Genomic DNA, 6,269 nt, shown 5'->3' with positions numbered 1-6,269 from the left:
TACGACGTCCCCCAGTGCCTCGACCACGAGTGGCACCTCCACCACGAGCGGCGCCTCCACCACGAGTGGTGCCTCCACAACGACCGCCAGTGCCTCAACTACGAGCGCCGTCTCCACAACGACCCCCAGTTCCTCAACCACGAGCGCCCCCTCCATGACGACCCCCAGTTCCTCGACCACGAGCGCCCCCTCCACGACGACACCAAGTGCATCCACAACAAGTGCCGCTTCCACGACAACACCCAGTGCCTCAACCACGAGCGCCGCCTCCACGACGACACCAAGTGCATCCACAACGAGTGCCGCTTCCACGACGACCCCCAGTGCCTCGACTACGAGCGCCGTCTCCACAACGACCCCCGGTGCCTCGACTACGAGCGCTGCCTCCACGACAACCCCCAGTGCCTCAACCACGAGCGCCGCCTCCACGACGACACCAAGTGCATCCACAACGAGTGCCGCTTCCACGACAACACCCAGTGCCTCAACCACGAGCGCCGCCTCCACGACGACACCAAGTGCATCCACAACAAGTGCCGCTTCCACGACAACACCCAGTGCCTCAACCACGAGCGCCGCCTCCACGACGACACCAAGTGCATCCACAACGAGTGCCGCTTCCACGACAACACCCAGTGCCTCGACCACGAGCGCCGCCTCCACGACGACACCAAGTGCATCCACAACAAGTGCCGCTTCCACGACAACACCCAGTGCCTCAACCACGAGCGCCGCCTCCACGACGACACCAAGTGCATCCACAACGAGTGCCGCTTCCACGACAACACCCAGTGCCTCGACCACGAGCGCTGCTTCCACGACGACCCCCAGTGCCTCGACCACGAGCGGCGCCTCCACGACGACCGCCAGTGCCTCGACTACGAGCGCCGCCTCCACGACGACACCAAGTGCATCCACAACAAGTGCCGCTTCCACGACAACACCCAGTGCCTCGACCACGAGCGCCGCCTCCACGACGACACCAAGTGCATCCACAACAAGTGCCGCTTCCACGACAACACCCAGTGCCTCGACCACGAGCGCCGCCTCCACGACGACACCAAGTGCATCCACAACAAGTGCCGCTTCCACGACAACACCCAGTGCCTCGACCACGAGCGCCGCCTCCACGACGACACCAAGTGCATCCACAACAAGTGCCGCTTCCACGACAACACCCAGTGCCTCAACCACGAGCGCCGCCTCCACGACGACACCAAGTGCATCCACAACGAGTGCCGCTTCCACGACAACACCCAGTGCCTCGACCACGAGCGCCGCCTCCACGACGACACCAAGTGCATCCACAACAAGTGCCGCTTCCACGACAACACCCAGTGCCTCAACCACGAGCGCCGCCTCCACGACGACACCAAGTGCATCCACAACGAGTGCCGCTTCCACGACAACACCCAGTGCCTCGACCACGAGCGCTGCTTCCACGACGACCCCCAGTGCCTCGACCACGAGCGGCGCCTCCACGACGACCGCCAGTGCCTCGACTACGAGCGCTGCCTCCACGACGACACCAAGTGCATCCACAACAAGTGCCGCTTCCACGACAACACCCAGTGCCTCAACCACGAGCGCCGCCTCCACGACGACACCAAGTGCATCCACAACAAGTGCCGCTTCCACGACAACACCCAGTGCCTCAACCACGAGCGCCGCCTCCACGACGACACCAAGTGCATCCACAACGAGTGCCGCTTCCACGACAACACCCAGTGCCTCGACCACGAGCGCCGCCTCCACGACGACACCAAGTGCATCCACAACAAGTGCCGCTTCCACGACAACACCCAGTGCCTCAACCACGAGCGCCGCCTCCACGACGACACCAAGTGCATCCACAACGAGTGCCGCTTCCACGACAACACCCAGTGCCTCGACCACGAGCGCTGCTTCCACGACGACCCCCAGTGCCTCGACCACGAGCGGCGCCTCCACGACGACCGCCAGTGCCTCGACTACGAGCGCTGCCTCCACGACGACACCAAGTGCATCCACAACAAGTGCCGCTTCCACGACAACACCCAGTGCCTCAACCACGAGCGCCGCCTCCACGACGACACCAAGTGCATCCACAACGAGTGCCGCTTCCACGACAACACCCAGTGCCTCGACCACGAGCGCTGCTTCCACGACGACCCCCAGTGCCTCGACCACGAGCGGCGCCTCCACGACGACCGCCAGTGCCTCGACTACGAGCGCTGCCTCCACGACGACACCAAGTGCATCCACAACAAGTGCCGCTTCCACGACAACACCCAGTGCCTCAACCACGAGCGCCGCCTCCACGACGACACCAAGTGCATCCACAACAAGTGCCGCTTCCACGACAACACCCAGTGCCTCGACCACGAGCGCCGCCTCCACGACGACACCAAGTGCATCCACAACAAGTGCCGCTTCCACGACAACACCCAGTGCCTCAACCACGAGCGCCGCCTCCACGACGACACCAAGTGCATCCACAACAAGTGCCGCTTCCACGACAACACCCAGTGCCTCGACCACGAGCGCCGCCTCCACGACGACACCAAGTGCATCCACAACAAGTGCCGCTTCCACGACAACACCCAGTGCCTCAACCACGAGCGCCGCCTCCACGACGACACCAAGTGCATCCACAACGAGTGCCGCTTCCACGACAACACCCAGTGCCTCGACCACGAGCGCTGCTTCCACGACGACCCCCAGTGCCTCGACCACGAGCGGCGCCTCCACGACGACCGCCAGTGCCTCGACTACGAGCGCTGCCTCCACGACGACACCAAGTGCATCCACAACAAGTGCCGCTTCCACGACAACACCCAGTGCCTCAACCACGAGCGCCGCCTCCACGACGACACCAAGTGCATCCACAACGAGTGCCGCTTCCACGACGACACCCAGTGCCTCGACCACGAGCGCTGCTTCCACGACGACCCCCAGTGCCTCGACCACGAGCGGCGCCTCCACGACGACCGCCAGTGCCTCGACTACGAGCGCCGCCTCCACGACGACACCAAGTGCATCCACAACAAGTGCCGCTTCCACGACAACACCCAGTGCCTCAACCACGAGCGCCGCCTCCACGACGACACCAAGTGCATCCACAACAAGTGCCGCTTCCACGACAACACCCAGTGCCTCAACCACGAGCGCCGCCTCCACGACGACACCAAGTGCATCCACAACGAGTGCCGCTTCCACGACGACACCCAGTGCCTCGACCACGAGCGCTGCTTCCACGACGACCCCCAGTGCCTCGACCACGAGCGGCGCCTCCACGACGACCGCCAGTGCCTCGACTACGAGCGCTGCCTCCACGACGACACCAAGTGCATCCACAACAAGTGCCGCTTCCACGACAACACCCAGTGCCTCAACCACGAGCGCCGCCTCCACGACGACACCAAGTGCATCCACAACGAGTGCCGCTTCCACGACGACACCCAGTGCCTCGACCACGAGCGCTGCTTCCACGACGACCCCCAGTGCCTCGACCACGAGCGGCGCCTCCACGACGACCGCCAGTGCCTCGACTACGAGCGCTGCCTCCACGACGACACCAAGTGCATCCACAACAAGTGCCGCTTCCACGACAACACCCAGTGCCTCAACCACGAGCGCCGCCTCCACGACGACACCAAGTGCATCCACAACGAGTGCCGCTTCCACGACAACACCCAGTGCCTCGACCACGAGCGCTGCTTCCACGACGACCCCCAGTGCCTCGACCACGAGCGGCGCCTCCACGACGACCGCCAGTGCCTCGACTACGAGCGCTGCCTCCACGACGACACCAAGTGCATCCACAACAAGTGCCGCTTCCACGACAACACCCAGTGCCTCAACCACGAGCGCCGCCTCCACGACGACACCAAGTGCATCCACAACAAGTGCCGCTTCCACGACAACACCCAGTGCCTCAACCACGAGCGCCGCCTCCACGACGACACCAAGTGCATCCACAACAAGTGCCGCTTCCACGACAACACCCAGTGCCTCAACCACGAGCGCCGCCTCCACGACGACACCAAGTGCATCCACAACGAGTGCTGCTTCCACGACGACACCCAGTGCCTCGACCACGAGCGCCGCCTCCACGACGACACCAAGTGCATCCACAACGAGTGCCGCTTCCACGACGACACCCAGTGCCTCGACCACGAGCGCCGCCTCCACGACGACACCAAGTGCATCCACAACGAGTGCCGCTTCCACGACGACACCCAGTGCCTCGACCACGAGCGCCGCCTCCACGACGACACCAAGTGCATCCACAACGAGTGCCGCTTCCACGACGACACCCAGTGCCTCGACCACGAGCGCCGCCTCCACGACGACACCAAGTGCATCCACAACGAGTGCCGCTTCCACGACGACACCCAGTGCCTCGACCACGAGCGCCGCCTCCACGACGACACCAAGTGCATCCACAACGAGTGCCGCTTCCACGACGACACCCAGTGCCTCGACCACGAGTGCTGCTTCCACCACGACCCCCAGTGCCTCGACCACGAGCGGCGCCTCCACGACGACTGCCAGTGCCTCAACCACGAGTGCCGTCTCCACAACGACCGCCAGTGCCTCGACTACGAGCGCTGCCTCCACGACGACCCCCAGTGCCTCGACCACGAGCGGCGCCTCCACCACTACCACAAGTGCCTCGACCACGAGCGCTGCTTCCACGACGACCCCCAGTGCTTCGACCACGAGCACCGCCTCCACGACGACCCCCATTGCCTCGACCACGAGCGGTGCCTCCACTACGAGCGGCGCCTCCTAGACGACCCCCAGTGCCCCGACCACGAGCGGCGCCTCCACAACGATCCCCAGTGCCTCCACCACGAGCGGCGCCTCCTAGACGACCCCCAGTGCCTCCACCACGAGCGGCGTCTCCACAACAACCCCCAGTGCCTCCACCACGAGCACCGCCTCAACGACGACCCCCCCACTGCCTCGACCACGAGCACCGCCTCCACGATGACCCCCAGTGCTTCGACCACGAGCGTCGCCTCCACTGTGATTTCTACAAAATAAACAAAGCATCCTGAATCAATTCCCTTTGTTTTTTCTTTGTAGTTGAGTTTCTCTCATTTGTGACATTGGATCAGTTGCAGTTCTATGGGGGAAAAAAAGTACAATTGATGATGTTAAAATCTCAACTTTGTTAAATTGGTCAGGCAAAACAATACTGCCATTCAGTCGCTCCATAAATAAAATTAATAGTAATACAACCAATGTATAATTTTGACTATACTTTTAAAAGCTCAATGTCTAAACATTTAATGTTAAATTTGGTTACATTATGGGTGTAAACTGACCTGAATACACATGTAATAATGAACTAAAACTTGGCCAAGTCCTGTGAGGATGTAACCAAATTGCAGATGTTGGAATACAACACTGGTGGTAACCCACTGGGTCTTTGTGTGAAGTTGCAATTTTATTGATTGGGGCTCTCAGTACCTATAGAATCGATTCAACTAAGTATTAACCATGTTCAAACTACCTTTGTAAGATGTTTTAGGAATGATTGAACAACTCTTCACTGGTTAACTGTTTTAGGTTGAACCTTCATGTGGGGAGGTCCAGAGCTTATCTATATTTCTGAATTACTGATCCCCTGTGAACTAACTGGATCGAAACCTCAGATCCCCAGCACACTGGGGACTACTGCTCTGAGGCTTAAGGGGCCTGCCAGAGGATAATAGACAAAGTAAACGAGCACTAGATGGCAGTCTAATACAAATTCTGCACGTCTTTGTAAAGGGAAGACACTTAACTGGAGCTAATGTGGCTATAGGCACATGCTGGAATCAATATCATGACTGTAGAACTAAAGTTGATTTATATAATAATTGATTTATTTAAAGAAACTGGCAACAATCTTGAAACCTTAGACAACCCTAGTGAAGGCAAAATAGCCCAAACTGTTGGAGTTGATACATGAAGAGTTGTTTCATTTTGACATACTTGTACAAAGTGTTTAAAAAGGAAAAGATGCGCAATAGAGGTGTGGAAAAGTGCATCCCCCGTACTGCACAAAACATCTGCATCCTTTTCCCACAGAAAAAATGGTAAGAATCTCATGATAGCCTATTAATGTGCTAAGTCTTGCACCCTTTCACATAGCAAAGGCGTCATGTTAATCCTCTTAAGATTTGTCTGATCCTGTCTTCCATTTATTGTTGTTTCTAAGTATTTTCTTATCTCTTATTTCTAAGTAGGAGACAAAAAAGAAAGAAAGAAAAAAAAAAAAAAAAAAAAAAACCCAC

This window comes from Seriola dumerili, unplaced genomic scaffold, assembly GCF_002260705.1.
Source record: "Seriola dumerili isolate Sdu_G_001 unplaced genomic scaffold, Sdu_1.0 BDQW01000052.1, whole genome shotgun sequence".
NCBI lineage: Eukaryota > Metazoa > Chordata > Actinopteri > Carangiformes > Carangidae > Seriola > Seriola dumerili.
This window is presented reverse-complemented; position numbering follows the sequence as displayed.